This window comes from Panthera leo, chromosome C1 (genome assembly GCF_018350215.1).
Source record: "Panthera leo isolate Ple1 chromosome C1, P.leo_Ple1_pat1.1, whole genome shotgun sequence".
Lineage (NCBI taxonomy): Eukaryota > Metazoa > Chordata > Mammalia > Carnivora > Felidae > Panthera > Panthera leo.
This window is the reverse complement of record NC_056686.1, coordinates 43767451-43788196: the sequence shown is the minus strand read 5'-3', so window position 1 is coordinate 43788196 and position 20746 is coordinate 43767451. Positions and strand designations below refer to the sequence as shown.

At 53.6% G+C, this 20746-nt stretch overlaps 1 long non-coding RNA gene across 1 annotated transcript; it reads left to right on the top strand.

The window, feature by feature from the left end:
• Nucleotides 1-11439: 11439 nt before the first annotated feature.
• On the top strand, nucleotides 11440-18702 carry LOC122227295. Its single transcript, XR_006205957.1, has 3 exons — nucleotides 11440-11776; nucleotides 16515-16584; nucleotides 16807-18702. It is a non-coding gene; the product is annotated as an uncharacterized LOC122227295 (long non-coding RNA).
• The last annotated feature ends 2044 nt before the right edge of the window (nucleotides 18703-20746 follow it).

Below are 20746 nucleotides of genomic sequence, written 5' to 3'. Positions count from 1 at the left end.
GAAGGCGGACAACAATAGCGGCCGCCAGAGGAGGAAATTCCTTCCGGGGTGGACGGCGCGGGGGGAGGGGCGCCTGGCTGGAACGCCGAGGCGGCGGCTCGGCCAATCAGCGCGCGGCCGCCGGCGGTTTCAAGGTGCCCCGCGCCGCGCGCCCCCACCCCCCCGCGCGCTCCGCTCGGGCGCTGGAATTGCTGAGACGTTTCCCTGCACGCGCCCGGGTAACTCTGCGGGGGCTGCTGCCCAGGCCGACCCCCTCCCCAGCCCTTCTCCCCGCCCCCTTCGGAAACCCACCGCCCCAGGAAGGCTGAGCGTTCCGGCGCTTGAGTTGCTTGCACTTGAGGGCTGGGGGGGAATCCCTCTAAACCACCCCTTTCTATGGAGTCGGTTACTGCACAAGCCTGTTTTCTATTTTAAAGCAAGTCTCAAGAAAAAATGAGAGAGAGAGGAGAGCGAAGGTCCACCCCAACTCAGAGCTGGGAGGCTCTGACCCCTGCCTGCCTGGCCGCAGGGGCTGTTATATAATAAGCTAGGTTATTGATATTGGCGGTCCTGGCTGGGCATCTGGCATGCAGAGGTCCAAGGGCAGAGCTGGCATTTAGAACCCCCTAGTGCCATTCCCCACCCACCCCGTTAATGTTACCTGCCTTGTAATGGACCAGAGAAACCAGGGGCTCCCCTCAGCCGGTGTCCGGGTTATTTATGTGGTGCCCGCCAGGTGATTGCCTGTTTCTCCCCCACCTACCAGGGGTTCTGTGCCCAAGTCCCCTCCTTTAGAAGCCCCAGACTGGTTCCCAAGCTTCCTTCCCCCGCTGCCAGGCCCTCCACCGTTCCTCTTGCTCTCCTGCCAACTACCCAAAACCAAAGCGGCTTGCTGGGCACTGCCAGCACCGAGTTGGTCCTGTTCCTTTTTTAAGCTCCCTGAACCAGGTTTCTGCTTTCCGATGCCTCCTGGGCACAGAGCACCACTTCTGCAAGGAGTAGATGCCTTTTTATTCATTGCATATTAAGAGATTCACTCTCTGGAAGGATCTAACGTTCAAAAAGTATTTGCCTCTCTCTCCTACTCTTTTTCTCCCTCTTCATATATAATGGGGATAGCCCTGATTCTCCAGTTCCTCGTGTGTCTCTTTATAAATAAATAATGAGATTTTATTAATTATGCACGTACAGTATCTGCAAGCAGATTGCTATGTCTCTTGATGCTTAATAAAAAAATTTAAAAAAAAGGAAAAACCCTCCACACGGAAGCTGAATTTTTTTTCCCTGCAAGCAAACAAAAACTTCAAGGAGCCATATGTCCTCCAAGGAGGGAGAGCAAGATAGAAGTTGGGGAGTGCGTGGGGTAGGAAGGGAGGGATTAAAGGGGGTTCCTTTGCAGATTTTCAAGGCAGCTGAAGACAAGAATTTTGAGTTGCCTGCTTCACGTTTGTGACTGAGCTGCCTGTCTGAAAACATACCAAGGTTTGCTGGGGCGTTTGTGTGCTAGGCGGGATGGGCAGCTGTTAATAGTAAACAGGAAACCCGTGAGAAGAGAGCTGGCCACAGCCCAGTCCCTCTTTCAATTCCTCGCCCCTCCTCAGAGCCCCAAACCCCCAGCTCTCAAAACACACTTTCTGGGCATTTGTGCATCACCTGTTTCCTGAGCGCCCAGCACAATTCCTGGCACATGTTAAGGGCTCAACAAATATTTGCATGTTGAAGGAATGGGACACCTACAGGGGGTGGGAGAGTGGTTACAAAAAAATGGCCAGGGGCTAGTGGTCTTGGGGCTCCAGGCCTTGAAGGTATGAAAGTTAGGGCTTTAGCCCTCAGACAATGGGGCAGGGGGTCCTCACCTCTCCAGTTTTCTGGTTCAGGAAATGACAGGGCAGACCTGAGCATTCAAAAAACTAATCTGGATGGAGACCAAAGAGGGGTGCAGCAATGCAGGTGACATTAGGCAGAGTCAGTGTGGCCAGAGAGGAAAGGACATGGGGGACATGCCTTGGTACCTTTAGCACATGGAGATGAGGGAGTAGGGGGGTCAGGGGTGAGCTGTGGTTCAAAACCGTCTGGTTCCGGTTCTGAATAGCAGGTGTGTATAGAGGTCTGAAGGGGGCCCAGAGGAGATGCAGGGACTCCTCTAGAAATAGGCACCTTAGGTTGAAATTTGAAAAGCAGGAAAAAAAAAAAAAGACCCCAGAAGAGGGATGTACGATTGCCCATAGAGCTGTTTGTCCAGGGAGTTGTTGGGGACCCAGGGGTCCCAAGAGAGTCAAGGACGAGCCGGGGTCCCTTGGCAAGACTGTGGCCAGGCTGGCACAACACCTTCACCACATTTTTTGCCTCCTTCTCAGGTACTTCACTAGCCTCGCAGGAGAGGTTGTTGTCACCCAGCCCAGGACAGACCAAGTGTCCTGACCAAAAGGTTGATTAAATTGGGCGTGTGTTGCACAAGTTCAAAGATAAGTTTTTTCCAAGGGAGAAGTCCTGGATGCCATTTCTCCTGCCTGTGAGAGGTCTGTATATCAACAAGGAGTTAAAACATCAAAATAAAATTGTGCTAGCTGAGGTTACCACAAAGCTATCAAGCTGGGTCTTGCCGGGGCCCTGGCATCTGCTGTGTAATTTGGGGAGCACTTAATCTTCCAACCGTGGGTGGGGGTGGCCGCCTGACTTCTCTCTTTGTATCCTCCTCATTAAAAAGGACCAGGATCCCTTTCCACACGTGTTAAAGAACATTTTTTGTGTGTGTCCAGGAAGGGCAAGGAGATGCAGATACTATAGGCACCTGGGATTTGGGGAAGTGGTGGCGGGATACAGCATGGACCCCCTCGGAGAAGGCGTGACCTGCTGTGTGACTTTGGGCAAAGCCCTCAGTTTTCCCACAGGTCAAACTGTGGGGAGGAAGGGGGTGCTGGTTGAAGATCAAGGATCCTTCTCACTCTCTGGTTCTAAGACATCGGTCCAGGGGCGCCTGGGTGGCTCAGTTGGTCGAGCGTCCGACTTCAGCTCAAGTCATGATCTCACGGTCCGTGAGTTTGAGCCCTGCGTCCAGCTCTGTGCTGACAGCTTGGAGCCTGGAGCCTGCTTCTGATTCTGTGTCTCCCTCTCTCTCTCTGCCCCTCACCTGCTCATTCTCCCTCTCCCTCTCTCTCTCCCTCTCCCTTTCCCTCTCCCTCTCCCTCTCTCAAAAATAAACAAACATTAAAAAAAAGTTTAAGATACAGGTCCATATGGACCTCAGGGCTATTTTCCCCCATGGTCTTTGGGGATGGAACTTCTGCCCCCACATAGCCATCATGCCTATATCCCGCCCCCAGTTCCAGTTGTGGGCCAAAGTCCAAAAAGACGAACTACCTTTAGACCACAAAGGTCCCCAAATCACCGACATGCCCAAGCTGCAACAGACGGTGTCTCATGCACATACCCGCGGCAAAATCCTAGGGTCAGATACCATCCAGGCTGGGAGGTCACCAGGTCACCAGGTCACCAGGCCCAGCTCACATCGGATGCACATAAGCCCTCTGCCCCACATTCCAGTCTAGTGTTTGTCCAGCTCCTGCTTGAATGCCATGTGTGACAGGGAGGGGGCACCACGTCTGAACTCCGGCTCAGAAAATGCTCCACGAGCTAAAAACCCGGGACTTACTCTTGAGTTCCCACTCCCCCTCCATCCAGTCAGTCTCTGAGTCCCGACCTTCAACCTATGTCTCCAGTCCTCGTCATCACTCACCTATGTGATGATGTCAGCTTCCTAACTTGGCCTCCCTGCCTCCTGACTAGTCCCAACCAAATTTTCATCGGTGCTACCCAGCAGAGGGCTCTTTCTAAAGCCTTAGGCTGAATACAACACTCCTCCGCTTATAAATAAATGTGGCCCTGAGTTGCCCACATAACCCAAATCCAAATTCCCTAGCGCACTCTTCAGGGCCTTTCCTGATCTGGCTGCGGACACACATGCAGTCCCATGGCCCATGTGCCTTCCATGCAGCCATACCGAATGGCGTGCTGTTCCCTGAACATACTTTCTCCTTCCACACCCGTGTCTTCCTCCATGCTCTGCTCTCTACTGAGAACACCCCTCTCGGCACTGAAGAGATTAAAAGCAAAGATTCCCTGCCCTATAGGAACCCGCGTTCTAAAGCAGCCCTGTCCACTATGGTAACCACTCACCACACGGACTGATGGAGTGCATGCCATGCGGCTGATCCAAACTGGGATGTGCCAGGAAGTGCAAAATACACACCAGATTTCAAAGAAGAAGATACATTAGCTTGTTAACACTTTGTCTATATGGATTACATGCTTACAATATTTTGGATCTATTGGGTTTAATACAGTGTGTTATGTTAGAGTTTTTTAAACGTTTATTTTTGAGAGAGAGAGAGAGAGAGAGTGGGGGAGTGGGGGAGGGCCCGCCGCGGGGCTTGAACTCACGAACCAGAAACACGAGATCATGACCTGAGCTGAAGTCAGACACTTAACCAACTGAGCCACTGAGGTGCCGAAGTACAGTATAAGTAACTCCTCCTGGGTTTGTTTGTTTGTTTGTTTGTTTGTTTTTATAAGCTCTAAGCCCAACTTGCAGCTTGAACTCACAACGCAAAGATCTAGAGTCACATGCCCTACCAACTGAGCCAACCACGCGCCCCTATTTATTTCCTAAAACATTTGTGACTTGCATGATTGCATCTTTGGGACAGGACCTCACAGCGCACAAACACGAAAGCGAGTGGTTATAAGGGTAACGTGGTGGGGAACATAGGGTGCTGGAGGCACAGGGCAGGCGGTCACTGAGGCTTCCCAGAAGATTCACTGCCTAGGGCGGCACCTGCGTCCAGCTGGCCCACAGTGACAAGTGCTGCTTGAAGTAAGTGCAGAAAGGAAGAGGAGGAAAAAAATCCAAATCCAAATCTCAGTTCTCCATAGCTTTCTCTGGGAAGCCGTCCCCGACCACCCTGTCCCCTGCCCCCACCTGGGTTATGTCCTCCTAGGGGCTCCCACAGCCCCCTCTGCTCCCCTGTCATAGCACGGATCAGCCTGCATTGTCATGGCCTTTAACTGGCCTGACCATCTGCCCACCCCTCCCCCAAATATGCGCCTGAGGGCAGTGCCTTGCTTCCCTCACAGTGTGTCCCAGGGCTTGGTGCAGGGGGGACGCCTCCAGCGAATGTTTGTTGAAAGTTGAATGAATTCCTTCGTTCAACAAACAGTCACTGACCCCCAGTGACCTTTTCAACTACATCCTCCTCCAACCCCACACATCCTCAAACAAGCCTACCACCAGCCATATGTGCCCATGCCACCGCCCATGACAGTAACAGTGGCTGGGTCTCACTGAGCACCAACCATACGCCACATGGTACTTATGTAGGTTAATCTTGTTGCTTGTTCCCCATAATCCTGGGAGATGGGCTCCATATATGCCCATTTGTGTACAGATGAGGAACCTGAAGCTTGGAGAGATGAAGTACTTGTCCAGGGCCCAAGGTCACACAGTAGGTCTGGATGGAGCCGACTTTCACAAATCTGCCCTCCAATTCCCAGGCCTTTGGCCTAAGACAGGGGTTTTCCTGGGGCTGTCCCCGTTGACCACTCTCCATTCTCTCCTCTTCCCTTACCTCCTTGTCCCTCTCCTTCTATGTCTCCAGGCTGTGAGAGAGCCAAGTTTATCTCAGACCCCAGCAGCAGGGAGGACCCCCACCCCACACTGTGCAGAGGAAGGGCCTCCCCCCCAAATGCTGCCTAGGGCTGAGCACCCCACCCCCAGCTGGGGAAGGGAGGAGGCCAGGAAAGAGAAACCCACCAGGGCCTCTGGGGCACAGCCCTCGAGGAGCCCCGGTGTTTGGTTTCAATTAGGAGGACAAATTCCAGGAAGCCAGGCCAGTGCTGAGGGGGATGGGGGTGTGCAGAGCAGGGCTCAGAACGAGGAGGCTCCTGGAATCTGGCCTCAGGAAGAGGCTCCTGGAGGGCTGAGGGGCCCACTGGGGAAGAAGCCTGGCCCACAGGGCCCAGCTTGAGTCCCAGTTCACAGTTACTGACTTACAGTGCGCTCTCAGAGTGGTGAAGACTGTGGGTCAGGCACCTGGCACAGAGCAGGCTCTCCAGGGCTCAGTAAATGGTGGCCAGCATTGCTTCCGTTGATGCTTACATTGTTCTATAAATTCCAGCTTGGGGGGTGAGGGGGAGCAGTGCCTGGTGGTTGATAATGCAACCCACTGCATACCAAGCCGAGGGCTGGGCCCCGGGGCCCCAAGATGACCTAAGCTGAGAGCTCGCATGCAGTCCAAGAGCGACAGGTACAAATAACTGTTATGTGGTGTGGTCAGTGTGAGAGCAGCAGCAGCAGGAGCCGGGTCCTGGGAGGCTCAGAAGAGCGCGGAAGATCAGGAGGGAAGAGCCCTCCTCTGTCCTGTTCATGCTGGTCTCCCCAGCCCCCAGCCCCCAGCCCCATGCCTGGCACATAGGAAGCACTCAATAGTTACTTGTTGAATTAATGGGTAATGAACCCTTCTGGGAAATTTCAGGGAAAGCTTCTTAGAAGGTGGGGGGTTGCATCTAAGCAGGGTTTCAGAAAATGAATCAAAGCTGAGAGACTAAGAAAAGAAGGGCATTCCAAGCAAAGGGAACAGATGATGCAGAGAGGAGGCAGCACAAAGCACATGGCAAAGTATTCACTGATTCACTCATTCAACAAGTATCCATGGCGTGTGCCTGTGATGGTCCAGGCCCTGTGTTCAGCTGATGGCTGTGGCTGGGCTGGAAGGGACTGAGCTGGAGCAGGGGTCAGACCATGGGGGCAGGGACGGGGGTGAGCGTTCGTATCCTGCAAGGGAGTCATAAACTGTAGGGAGGTCCCGAGGGGTTTCTGTCTTCTGGGAAGTCAAGTGGCAATATAGAACTAGCATGTGGGGAGAGAGGGGTCCTCCCACAGAGATGAAGAATCTGAGGCTCAGAGCCATGTTGGCACGTGCTCGGGGACATCTAGCTGGGCAATAGCAGAGGGCAGGCTTTTGTGTCACAGCCCAGGGCTCTCTCTCCTGAGCCAGCGCTGGGCCCAGCTCCTCTTCAACCAGCCCTACCCTGGGTCAAAATCCTGGGTCCTTGGCTCTTGTTGGTTACTTCCTTACTGAATGACCTTGGAGATGTCTCCTCCTCTTTCTGACCACAGGCCTTCAACTGAGGCCGAGTCTCTCTCAAAGTGTGGGTCAGGTACACTGAGCGGGATGGCCCACAAGCCGGGCCACACAGAAACAGAGACCCTCAAACTCATCTCAGGAAAGTTATTGCTTCTGATTATGTCAAGGAGAAAAGCCCAGTTTGAACCTGGTACATCTTTAACACCTAACACTTGCTAATCTCCCTTTAGAGCAAAGAGAGGCCTCTAGCAAGCAAGAGTATCTAAGCTAGAATTGCTTCGTTCTCCTTGAATTTTTTTTTTTTATATTTATCTTCTGTTTTTGGAAAGCTAAACATTTAGAGTACAGATACAGCTTCTTTTGCTAAAGTTTTGTACAGTGAGTTAATTTAAAGAAAAACACTAAGCAGATACAGAAAAATCTTAGAGGAGGGGTACCAATGACTGGACATTAGGGGAATCGTGGATGGGCACCTCTGACTCTTGGGTCTAACATGAGCCATTTTTCTAGGAAATTGACCTAGGGTCTTGGTGCTGATATTAACTTTTTTTTTTAAGTTTTTTTCTTTATTTTTTTAAAAATTTTTAAACATTTATTTATTTTTGAGGGACAGAGGAAGACAGATCATAAGAGGGGGAGGGGCGGAGAGGCGGAAACAGAATCAGAAGCAGGCTCCAGGCTCTGAGCTGTCAATACAAAACCTGACGGGGGCTCGAACTCACAAACCGTGAGATCATGACCTGAACCAAAGTTGGATCCTTAACCGACTGAGCCATCCAGGTGCCCTAAGTTTTTTTTTCCACTGTTTATTTATTTATTTTTGAGAGAAAGAGAGAGAGAGAGAGAGAGAGAGAAAGAGAGCATGAGTGGGGAGGGGACAGAGGGTCTGAAGTGGACTCTGCACTGACAGCAGCAAGCCCCATGCTGGGCTCGAACTCATGAACTGTGGGATCATGAACTGACCTTAAGTCAGACGCTGAACCGACCGAGCCACTCAGGTGCCCCCACTTTTTTTCACCAGGCATTTCATGTTGGAATCAGCTACTTACCAAGGAATTTCCCTCAGCAAATTTCAATACCAGCTACAGCACCTTGGCCACACCCCCCACAAAAATGGGGATACGGAAGGAACCCCAAGCTGGGGTGGCCAGTCTTAAGCCATTGTTAACCTCCTTCTCCTGATTCTAGGGGAGCTCTTGGAGGGAACTCTGGGACTCCCAACCTTCCTAGAGTCAAGAAAAGCTGTCAGGAGGGCCCTTCCCAGAAAGTCTTACTTTGCAGCCATGCGGGGTGTTGGGCCAGTGAAGCCAAGGCCTCTGGGATAAAGGTGAAGCTCCTTGTGTGGTACTCAGGATTCTTCAGTGACATCCCCAATCTGTCTCTGCACACGCCCCCTCTACCTGGCTGGTTCCTACCCTGGCTTCAAGCTCCCTTGTCACCATTTCTGGGGAGCCCTTTCTCAATCTCTCCAGTCTCTGCCCCCAGTCTGAGCCAGGGCCTCCTGTGGGATTCCAACTTCCTTAGCATCCCAGCCCTAAGCACCCTAAGTCATCATTGCCTCTTTGTGTGCCTATTGTCCCCAAGGATGGGAAGACAGTGTGTGTTTTGTCTCTATATCCTAGCACCCAACACAGGGGGACGCTTGATAAAGCTCTGCTGAACTGAAGAGGGTACATTTTAGTGCCCACGTGGTGACATCAGTTCCTTTTACAGGCCTCCTCTTCTTCTGTTGAGTCTCCTGCAGGGAAAAGTGCCTGTGGAGAACAGCGAGAGGCAGGGTTCAGGAAGGCCAATATCTAACACCAGGCAGATGTGGATTCAAATCCTATTTAGCTGTTCAACTAATTTATCTGAGCCAGAGTATTCCCATGTGTGAAAGGGGGATCCTAATCCCCACCACAGAGGCAGACAGAGTATGATGAATAAATGAGAAAATGTGACAAAAACTACATCCACAGATCAGGTATACACTTGCCTACTAAATCATGGAAGTGTTAGAACTGTAGAAAGTGTGGAAACCCCAGATGTCCAGGGTAAACGGGAATGAACTCATTCTGCCCAATGGACTGTCGCAGGGAAGGCCCTCTACTTGAAGGGACTTTTGAGTTGGGCTTTGAAGGGTGACTAGGAGCTCCCCACAAATAGTGAGAGAACATGGAGCTGAGAAGGTTGAGAGTCACTTAGGGAGAGTACTCTCGGCCTCAACAGGGAGTGACAGCAAGAAAAATTTTAAGATTAAGCAAAAAGGACTTCTCATCCCAAACTTAGGGCAGAATTTTAATCCAGGATTTGACTGAAAGTGCAAAATGGCCTAAGAAGGGTCAAGGGCCCCTTCATTATAAGTCAAAGGTCAACTGGTTCAACCTTCTATGGCTAAGCCACCCAAGTACTTTTGTCCCTAAACCTGCTTCCTTTGTGCTAGAAGTGAGTTCTCCTTGAGTAGGGGAAGGAGACTCCCCCTGTTTTCTGGGTTCTTAGCCAATAGGCTGGGCCTCTGGCCAAGCAGCCCCTTCCCTCCCTCTCCAAGAGCCTGACCCCGCACCCTGCATAGGTTCTTCATTTCTCTCTGCAGCCTTGACCCAGGGCAGTGATACCAGCCAGGGAAAGCCCCCTTTCCTGGGCTGGGGAGGGATGGAAGGAGGCAGGGTCCATTTTCTAGGTCAGAACTCCTCGCCCTTGCCCTTCCTCCCCTAGCCCATGTCTTTTAAAACTAGACCTTGGGGAGAGAGGGAGAGCGGTTGGGGAGAGGCAGAGAGTGTGGATGCTTCTGTGTGTGACTGAGTGTGTATGCCTGTGAGGAGAGAGGGAGAGGGAGGGAGAGAGAACAGAGCCTTGGAGTGTGCATATGGAGAGAGAGGGGGAGAGAGAGAGAGAGAGAGAGAGAGAGAGAGAGAGAGAACAGAGCTGTGTGTGTGTGTGTGTGTGTGTGTGTGTGTGACTGCGTGACTGTGTGCTGGGGAGACTGTGGGGTGTGTGTGTGTGTGTGTGTGTGTGTGTGTGTGGCACTCCAGCAGCAAGCTGTACCTTAAAGGTACAGACTGCCTCTGACTGCTCGCCTCCTCCTCCACCCCTAGCCAGACCACCTTCCACCACCATCAGCTAAGAACCTGAGCAGGACCAGTCCCCAGCGACTCCTGCGAGGGGAGAGAAGCAAACCCAGCCCTCTCAAACAGCCCCCCTCCCAGGTTGACGCTGGGAGAGCTCTGAAGGGAGTCCTACAGGAGGGAGGAGGGAGGGGCTTTATTCCTGAGGAAGCAGGGCCTTGCAGAGGGAGGACTGGGGGCTGGGGAGGAGTGGAGCCCCAGCTCTGGGGCCACAACTGCTGGCTGGGGTCCCAGCTCATCATTCACTAGGGTGGGGTGGGTGGAGGGAGGCCACAACCTCCACACCTCTTTTGCAGGGCCTCCGGGACAAGGGCACAGAGTTGTGCAGCCATGGGGGATGCAGACGGTGAGGATGTGAGGGTGGCAGGACCACCATGGGGGTCTCTGGTGCAGTTGGGGAGCCCCTACCTCAAGTCTGCGCTCTCAGGCAGCCTTTGTGCCATCCGGGCAGCTGGGGCTGGCAGAGCAGAGCAAGGGCATTTGTTTTCCCCCACAGCAACCTGCCCCTCCCCCACCCTGACACCAAGGGAGGCTCCAAGGGAGGAGGAGATGGGTGGAGCACCGAGTAGCTAAAACCTGGTTTCTCCTCCGACCTCGACCTGAGACTCCCGAGACTCGAGCCTCGCTGTGTGACCCTGACCAGGTTCCTCACTCTCTCTGGGCTTCCTTTGCCTGCTCTATGTGATGAAGGAGGTTGGGTTCCGAAGCTCCACCAGACATTCCCCTCTTCTGAGTCCTACGACAGGCGTCATTTGATGAGAGCATGCCTCCATCCAAGAAGAGGATGAGAAATTACCAAACCCTGAATCCTCCCGGCCCTATCCCAGAGCCATAAAAAGTATGTGCGCTGAAGCGTGCGGGAAAATCTCCTGGTCCAATGCCTCCGTTCCAAAGTCGGGGAAACTGAGGCTGGGAGGGAGAGACAGAGGCAGTGATAAGCCCCAGATGCACGGGGAGTGGGAGCCCAGGTCTGGACTGGAGCCCCAGCTCGAAGCGGCGAGGCACAGGCCGAGTCGCCTAGGGAGCCCGGGAGCCGGGCAGCAGGGAGGAGGAGGAGGAGGAGCCCAGGGCGCGCCCCTCCAGCCTTGGCCCCTGCGGGCCCCTTCCGGCCCCTCCCCCAGCCTGCGCACCGTCCCGCCACCTGCTCCCCCGCCCACCGGGGCGGGGCGGCCGCCCCTCGTTCCCATGGCAACGCGCGGCCCCGGCCGGCCGCCCTGGCCTCCCAGCAGCAGTGCAGCCCATCTGGCCCCAAGCCCGTCCCAGCTGGGCCGCCTGAGGCCCCGGTCGCCGGGGGCCCTCACAGCCCAGCAGCGGTCTGAGACTAGGGCAGGAGCGCCAGGCGTCGGGCACCTACCTATGCCACCACCTCGGCTAGCTGCTGGGCTCATCCTGATGGGTCAGAAGTCATACTAGAAGCCCTCCAGGACCCCACTCCCTACCCTACCCCTGCCCCCCCACCACCCCAAACGTCCACCCAGTGCAGCAGGAGGCAGCATCTCAGGATGAGAGGTCGGCTGTTTGGAGCCAGCCACTCTGGTTGCAAATCCCCAGGTAGTGCGATCTGGGCAATTTACCTAACCTTTTACCCTTCTGAAACTGGAGATGATCATACAACCTGTCTCATAGGGTGCTTGTGAAGGTTAAATGGGTCAATAAAGAAAAATACGAGGAGTCAGCACTCAGTAATACCAGCTATTATTATGAGTGCAGGTGGCAAGTGCTCAAGATAGCCGTGGCAGTGGCAGCCGAGGAGGGGTCCTAACCCAGCCTGGGAGCCCCAGGGGTGGCTTCCTACCGGAGGCCATGCTGATGGAATCTTAGGAAGTAGCAGTTAGCCAAGGGAAGAGGGAACAGCAGCAGCAAAGGCACAGAGGTGAAAATAGCAGGGGTGGGGGTGAGGAGGGGTGTCCGGGAGACTTACAAAGCCCCTCAGTGTTCCTGGAGAGTGTAGAAAAGCTTGGCTTTTGGTCAGAGGGCACGGAGACAGGAGCCACCGAAGGGTTTTGAACAGAGGCATGACCTGTCCCTTGTTTTCCTAGAGACCACTGCAGCTGCCATATATGCAGTGGCTTGGAGGGGCCCGTGGTCCTTTTAGGAGACGGTGAGGCTTCAACAAGGGGAGATACAAGGTCAGGGAAGATGGGGACAGATTCATGGCTATTAAGGAAGTAGACATGGCAGGATGGTGACCTGTGGACTGGAAGTGGCTGGAAAGGGCAGAGTCAAGGACGGACATGGGCACTTGGGTGGCTGGCTTGAGCACTGAGAGTCTGGCAGGGCCAGAAGAGGGGCAGGTCTGGAGGTGGGAGGTGCTACCCAGCTTGAGAACACCTGAGTTTGGAGCTGAGAGACAGAGACCTGGGCTGGAGAGACCATCATGGGGACATCAGTGCCTGGATGGTAACAAATCCTGCCAGGGTCTGAGAGCTGCCCCAGCATCAGCAGAGGGTGGGGGCCCCTCACCAGGCCAGAGAAGAGGATTTATGCTTTGAGATTGGATTCTAAGCTTCATTTTCCTGGAACCAAGTAGAATTTGTCCGGACTTCTGACCCAAATTGTATGTGTGCTGTTATCACTTTCTGAGGTTTTGGGGTTTGGGAGGGTTGTTTGGGGTGAGGGAGGGGCAGGAGAGTACAAGGAGATATCATATTGTACTGACTCATCCCAGCTCTGTCCATTGCCAGGCAGAAGGTCTTAGTTAAGTCTTCTTATAATGCCTCAGTTTCCTCCCAGCTATCTTGAAGGGTTATTGTAAGAAGGGCACAAAGCTCCTGCATGGTCTCTGGCCATCTTTATTAAACATGCAAATTCTAGGGGCGCCTGGGTGGCTCAGTCGGTTAAGCGGCCGACTTCGGCTCAGGTCATGATCTCGCGGTCCGTGAGTTCAAGCCCCGCGTCGGGCTCTGTGCTTACAGCTCAGAGCCTGGAGCCTGTTTCAGATTCTGTGTCTCCCTCTCTCTGACCCTCTCCCGTTCATGCTCTGTCTCTGTCTCAAAAATAAATAAACGTTAAAAAAAAAAAATTTTTAAACATGCAAATTCTAGAATCTTCTCCAAAATTCAAGAATATGAATTTCCATGGGTGGGTCTGGGAATCTGTAGGTAAAACTGACCTGTCATTGGGTCAAAGCCTCCAACTACCACCCTGGGACTCCTCTGGCACTGGCCCCTCCACAGCGTGGCCCACCCCTCACATTTGCAGCCTGAGGCAAGAGTTCAAATGGCAGTCCCCTTGGGTGCCTGGATGGCTCAGTCGGTAAGCGTCTGACTTTGGCTCAGGTGGTCTCAGGATCTGTGAGTTAGAGCCCCACATCAGGCTCTCTGCTGGCAACACAGAGCCGGCTTTGGATCTTCTGTCTGCCCTCCCTGGAGCGCGCTCTCTCTTTCTCTTTCTCTCTCCCTCTCAAAAATAAACATTAAAAAAAAAAAGAAAGAAAGAAAAACCAAATGGCAGTCCTCTTGCCAGTTTGTCCTTCTCTTCCCCACCCTGCTTCCCATCTATTGTAAAGGTCTTTGTGTGCAGACATGTGGACTCAGGCCCCCTGTCCAAGCTCCCAGGCACAGTTGCCCCCCAAACAGCTTCCTTGTCCAGCCCTCAGGCCTAAGGTTGCAGCACAGTCTGGTGGGAGGATAGACGCAGGTCCTGGGCTTAGAGCCCTTTGGGCAGGGAACTCCAGACGCCAGGCACCTGGAGCATGATCTAGAATGATAAACTTGGGCTCCAGGTGGCATTTCCTCTTGGCCCCATTTACACCACACGTTGGAGCAGGGGTGGGACTGGAGGAAGGCAGAGGAGAGCCCTAGATAACAGAGTCGGAGCCGAGGACCAGCTGCCCAGATTTGTGGACTCCCCTGCCTCTGTTTCTATCGGCCTTTCCCACCAGGCCCTCTGGTTCCCAGCAGCCATATCAAGGAGACTGTAGCCATTCATTCATCTGCCTGCTCCCTGCCTGGCTAAGGTCATCTCAGCCTCTGCTTCCAGCCTCTGCTGGCCCTGGGAAGTATAGCGTTCTGAGGCCTCCTGCACAGCTACCTCATGGGCCATCACAGCCCACACATGCCCAGTCCCTGGCTTGTCATGGAAGATTATATCATTCTTTCAAAATGAAGAAACTGAGGCTCGGAGGAGACGAAGGGGGATCTGCCATTACAGAGCACCTACTGAATGCCAAGTGCTGAGGCAGGTGCTTTTAAAGACATGACCACGCAACACTCCTGTCTGAATGATCCCCAATTTGCAGGTGAGGACAGTGTGGCTCAGGAGGGGGAGGTAACTGGCCCAGAGATCACCCAGCTGGTGGGAGGCAGAGTCAGAATACAGACTGGTCAGACTCCCGGGTCCAGACCCCAGGGATGCACAGTAGGCCTTCGGTAAGGCCTGCCAAGAGGAGCGGAGGATGGTTGGAAACCTGGACCCACCACCTCCGGGGAGGGCCACGGAATGTGAGGAATGTCCATCCCCGGGGTAGGGCTGTGGGCAAGGTGACCTTTGGGAAGATAAAGTCAAATTCCAGTCCTTGGAGACTAGCAGAGGTAGACCTGGCGTGGTACTACCAGGGACCAGAACCAGCTGCAACGGGGCATCGGCCCCCAAGCCCCTCCCTGAGCCAGTAATTACAACTGAGGCATGTGATGGGGGTGCACAAGGGGGGCCACCGCCACATCAGCCCCTGCTGTCCTCTCAACTGGAATCTCCTTTCCCCCACTCTGCCAATGACACTTCAGCCACTATGCTTCTCACCCTGTCCCCAACTGTCACCTGAACACTTCCACTTGGAGGGCTCTGGGGAATGTCAGCCATAACGTCCATAACTCAATGCTCCATGCCCCTGACTCACCATCCTCCCTGGGAGTACCACCTCCATGCCCCGGCCTGATCGCCTAGATGGCAGGCTGCTAGCCTTGCCTCTTCCTTTTCCCTCTTACTCCATTCAGACTCAGTCTCCCGTGTCTCCACCCTCTCCCTGCTGCCTCTGGCCTCCAGCCTCAGACCCTCCAACCCAATCTCCCCATGGCAACCAGAGTAAGTTTCCAGATGTGGCAAAGAAAAATACAGGATTCTCAGTTAAATTTGAATTTCAGGGGCACCTGGGTGGCTCAGTCAGCTGAGAATCCAACTCTTGATTTCAGCTCAGGCCGTGACCCCAGAGGCATGGAATTGAGCCCCGTATCAGATTCTGCACTGAGTGTGGAGCCTGCTTAAGATTCTCTCTCCCCCTACCCCTCTCTTTAGTTTATGCTCTCTAAACAAACAAATAAATAGGGGTGCCTAGGTGGCTCAGTCGGTTAAGCATCCATCTCTTGATTTCAGTCATGATCTTAGTTTCTTGAGTTCGAGCCCCAAATGGGGCTCTGCACTGATAGGAGGGTGGATAGGGAGAGACCTGCTTGGGATTCTCTCTCTCTCTCTCTCTCTCTCTGCCCCTCCCCTGCTCATGTGCTCTCTCTCTCCCTCTCTTTCAAAATAAATAAACTTAAAAGAAATAAAAAGAAATAAATTGAAATTTCAGACAAATAATTTTTTTTTTTTTTTTTTAGTATAAGTATATCCTAAATGCTGCATGGGACATACTTATGCTAAACAATTTTTTGTTGTTTATCTGAAACTTTCGATCACTGGGCATCTTGTATTTTAGCTGGCAACTCTAAGCCAGAGCATACTTCATCTCTTAAAATTCCCCAGTGGTTCCGTGAGGCATGGAGACTGGAGAAAGCTCCCACGCTTGGAGCATTCTTGCCCCACCATTTCTTGTCTGCCTGTCACCAGCGACCATTCAATTCTCAGAAATCACCTCTTCCAGGAAGCCTTCTGGCTTAGGGGCTGCTCTGTGAAATGGGAGGCTACCAAACTTCCCTTATCAGAACCCCAAGTGCACTGCTAGTCTCCTCCAGCAGTAAGAGCTCCATGAGACCAGCATCTTGCCTTTCTGTTCACCGTGTTTTAGCCTCCAGCACCTTGCATGTGCCCCGAATGACTTGCTGTGGAACCCTGAGCAAGCCCATTGCCTCCTCTGGGTCACAGTCTCCATCCATATGAGGAAGGCCACGTGATATGGTCTCTGAGCCCCCTTCCAGCTCTGATGGCTGCCCATTTCAGCCTGCCCCGGCACTTTGATCCTGGAGATGCTGAGCAGGGCGGGGGGGGGGGGGGGGGGGGGGGGGGGGGGGGGGGCACAGGAGAGAACTTTGAGCCAAGCTTGGAAGACCTGAGGACAAGCCCTGGTTCTGCCTCTCTGCAGCCTCCGACAAGTTTCCCACCCTCTCTCAGCCCAACCTTTCTCTCCTGCCAGGCTCCGGACAAGTGGGGACAACACCGCCTGCTGTAACCTCGTAAGGCTGGAGAAGTCTGAAGCCAGAAAGGTAAGGCGCACAGCACAGCACCCGGCGCATAGGAGGCCCTCAAAAACACAAGATTCCTTCCCCCTCTTCTCACTCAACTGGAAGGGTGAACAACCCTGGAGGGGCTCAGGCAGTGGGGGCTGCAGAGCTCCAGGGGGAGGAGGGAGGGAGAAGCTGGGCTGGGAGCATTCAGGCAAGACTTTAAATCTGGTCTTCGATTTATTTATTTATTTCTTTTTAAAGGGCCTGAGCATCTTCTGCGAGGAATCCATCCAGCCCGCCAGAGACAACCTGCAGTCAGTCCCCCACTCCCTTGAGTGTTAAGTGTTCACCCTAAGTGCAAGGTGGGGACATGTGAGTGTAGGTGGAACAGACCCCAGGAGACCTGGGTCCAAGGACACACCAACGTGGGGGACTTTGTTCAGCCTTAGAGCTCCCATAATCTCCTCCAGACCCCCAGGGCCACCCCCAAGTAAACAGCTTGAGGGAGAACCGCGTGGTGCTCGCTGGCTTCAGGACAAAGTTATACCACCACCCCTGTTCCCGCACCCTCTCAACCAGCGGGTTCACAAGATGGGGATGTCCCAGCAGCCTCTTCCAGTGCTAGGACAGGGCCTTCCCCAGGCCCGCTTCTGGTCTCATCTGAATGATTTGGTGTAAGGAACAGGGGACGGTTCCTTCTCGGATAGGTAATCCAGGGTTCTAGAGGATGAGACGACAGTGCTGTGAGCCTCCAGAAATGAATTCCTGCCTCTGGACAGGAATCTGAAGATAGATCAGGCTCTCTCACTCTGCCTCCTTCTTCTTGGGCTCTTCTCTGTCCCCTCTCCTGCTTCCTTCCTTCTCCTGCTCCCTGTCTCTCCCAGCCCCTGCTGAACTAGCTTCCCAGGCCTATTAATCAGGCCTGATCTGACCTCAAGACCAAAGAGCCAAGAAGAGGAGGGAGGCAGGGAAGAAGAAAGGAGGGAAGAGGACAATTCACCTGCCCGGAGACCTGGTCAGTGCTACTCACCTTTGCCTCTCTTGTCTCCTAGACCTCCCCCCAGTCACCCTACAAGGCAGAACCTATTTATAGGGGAGCAAACTCAGTCTCCAAGAGCATAGATGTTCTGACTGGCACCACACAACTGATAAGGAGCCAGTCTCCAGGCTCCTAGGTGGCTCCTAGTTGACAATCGGGAGCTTAAACTGACCGGGGAGGAAGAAGAGCATCTCCTTGGTCCTAAGGCTCTCAGTCATTCAGGGCTGAAGCCAGTCAGGGCAGGTGGGAGGGCTGGCCTAGCTAGTCCCTGTCCCAAAGAGGGCAGGTAGCCCAAGGCAAGTCACTTCACCTTTCTGAAGATCCTTTTGTCCAGTTAAAAATCTGGCCAGGAGTGACCTTTGCCCTCGAGGGAAAAGTGATAAGTGCCTTGGCTTGTAGCTAGACTTGATTTCAAATTCTGGTTCTGCCTGTCCCTAGTTGAGTAGCTAGACACAAGTCACTTCTCCCTGCTGTGAAATGGGAGTGATCAGGCCATCCACATGGGGTTTTGCTGAAGATTGGGCCCCTTAGAGGGCTCCACAGCTGGTGCTCAAGGGGTGGAAAGAAATGCAATGAGAAAGCCTAGTGACCATCAGCTGTGGGACCAGGCAAGTGGCTCCCCCCTACCCTGCCCCCACGATGCCAAAGCACTCTTGGGCCTGGGAGGGTAGACTAGAGACTCGTGTCTGACATTTTACCCTCTCGGATCCCCAGAGAGCACACCCTCACTCCATCCTACCATCCTGGCCCTTACATACCCATCCTGCTCCATTCTTCCCTGGCCGACTCAGGGCTCTGTTCCCACCCCACCCCCAGTACAAAAGGGACATTTGACATTCTTTGTTCTGTGCAAGCTCATTCTCTGAGTGTGGGATCCACCAGGCCTCGCAGCTGGGACCTGCCACCTTCCCCCCCAGGCCTGGCCCAGCTCTGCCAGAGCTTTGTGCGGGAGGAGAGGGAGGGAGGGGCCGCAGAGGAGAGTCCCAACCCCCACCATCAGAATTGGCAGGAAGGAAACCTGGTGGGGGAGGGTGGCGGAGAGGTTCTAAGAGGACTGCACTCACAGGACTTGTTTGAGATTGGGGTAGGGGCTAACTTGAGGCTAAAACCTATTTTTCTCCTGGCTCCCAGCTAGGGGCTCTTTTCACTAACTAGTTTCTTAGTAAATTTTATTTATTTATTTTAAAAAATGGTTTCATGTTTATTATTTCTGAGGGGTGGGGGAGGAGAGAGAGAGAGAGAGAGAGAGAGAGAGAATGAATGAGAGAATGAGCCTGGGACGGGCAAAGAGAGAGGGAGACACAGAATCCAAAGCAGACTTCAAGCTGTCAGCACAGAGCCCAACGCGGGGCTCCAACTCTTGAACAGAATTGTGAGATCATGACCTGAGCCAAAGTTGGACCCTTAACTGACTGAGCCCCCAGGTTCCGCCTTAGTAAGTTTTAAAGAAACTGCTCCCAACTCTGCCCTGATTTCCTGTGTGACCTTGGGTGTGTTCCTTTCCCTCTCTGGGCCTTGGTCTCCCTGGTATAAAATGGAGGGAAAGACCTGGAGAACCTCTCATATGAGAGGGTTCCTGAGCCAGACCCTGGCCAGGTGCTGGGATACCACAGACCAGCCACCCTTCCAGAATCCGGTTCTAGGATTCCATCAAGAAGGAGCACAAAATGACTTCTTGAGGTAAAAGTAATATGTTTCCATGAAAGTAGGATCCCCCCAAATGGATCTAGCCTCCCTCCCCTCAAACTGATACAGTCCTGGACAACCTCCAAAGCTGTTTCCCCTCTTCATCTATCAATAAGCTTGTAAGACAAACGAGACCAAAATGGTATTCTCCTTTTACAGAAAATAAGGCTGCAGGCTCACCGAGGACAGGCCCCAACCCGCCCTGGGAGTGACGCCTGAGCTCACTGGGGAAAGACAGATGGTGGATATTCTGGGTGAGGGCCCCACATGAGCAAGGGAGAGAGCTCAGGTAGACCTGAGGGGAGCAGAGAGAGGAGGCTGCAGGGTGTCGGCTGCCTGGCTAAGGAGTTTTCCCCACAGGAGAGGGGTTTATGCCAGGCCTGTGTCGTCACTACTGTTGTTGCAAAGGGAGTGAACGGTGGACCCAGACAGAGACCAAGGGAGCCTGAACAGCTGTAGACACAGGTAGCTTCTGACAAAAGGGCCAGGGAGCCTCAACAGGCCGTGGGGGAGGGGGAGCCAAGCAATTCCTCTTGGGGAAAGAGGGGAAGTGAGCGGGGAGATGAAGCAGGGGAGAGGAAATGAAAGATTAAGTGCATAAAGGCCATAAAGCTCAGAAATGTCCAGGCCGGATGGATTCCCAGTTTATAGACACATTTGCGTTCAAGGATGCTCAGCCGGGCCTGATACCCCAACAAGAGCAGCCGCACAAGGAGGCCGAGGGGATACTGGGCTGGAAGGGACCCCTCATGCCCCTGACCTACTCTCTTGCTCCCCCCACCATTCCCAAGCCACCCCCCCACTCCTCCGGCTGGCTGACAGCCCAGCTGGAAGCAATTGTGGGAGCCTCCAGCCCAGAGAGCTGCATCCCACAAAGGGCCCTGGTAAATAGCAGCCCACACCCCAGACGGCCTGTGCACACACCCCCTCCTTCGCAGCCCCCTGCCCGGAAATTTAAAACAACTGCTCAACATAGTCTTAAATCCTCCAGGAAGGAGCTCCGGTAAGGAGGCCAGGCAGGAAGCATGAGGCTGGCCAAGGCCCTGCCTGGAACTCCTTCTCTCCCCAGCTCCCACCCTGAACTCCCCTGAAATACCGCCCCGCAAAGTCTGGCCACGGGCCTCTCAGCCCCTGGGGTTCCTGTGCTGGTGTTCACTGCGGGACGCTGCAGCTGCTGCTTGTCAGAATCGCCAAGTAGACAGGGAGCACCCTGTGCACGGGATGGTCTTGTCCCCTGCTTGTCCCCAGCGCTGGGTCTGCCACAGAGCAAAAGCATAGCGTATATATGAAGAAGAATGAATAAATGGAGCCACCAGGTGACCCGGAGCTGTCACTGCTCTTTGGACCTCAGTTTCCTCATCTATCAAATGGGCATGATAACTTTTACCCTGTCTATTTCCCAGAGTTGTGAGAGTTGAACAAGAACCTTTGTGCAAGTGTTTTATTTTATTGTATTGTATTGTATTCTATTCTATT